Source organism: Apaloderma vittatum, unplaced genomic scaffold (genome assembly GCF_000703405.1).
Source record: "Apaloderma vittatum isolate BGI_N311 unplaced genomic scaffold, ASM70340v1 scaffold24297, whole genome shotgun sequence".
Lineage (NCBI taxonomy): Eukaryota > Metazoa > Chordata > Aves > Trogoniformes > Trogonidae > Apaloderma > Apaloderma vittatum.
In genome coordinates, this window is record NW_009724900.1 from 3,691 (window position 1) to 3,910 (window position 220).

Sequence of the window (220 nt, forward strand, 5' to 3'; positions counted from 1 at the left end):
TGTGTCACCTTGCCCTCTCTGTCTGGGCCCAGTGGGTAGAGGCAATGCTGCAGTCAGAGGCTTGGCAGCTTCTCAGAGGGGATTAGAGGAAAATTTGTTGGTGGAATTGTGGCCCTCTGGCTGGGGTGATTTCTGGGTGATGAAGGAGGAAATGAGTTACAACCATTTCCAGTCGTTTCTCCCATCAGCCCAGTTCATCCCCAACTGGGAGGCTGCTCCG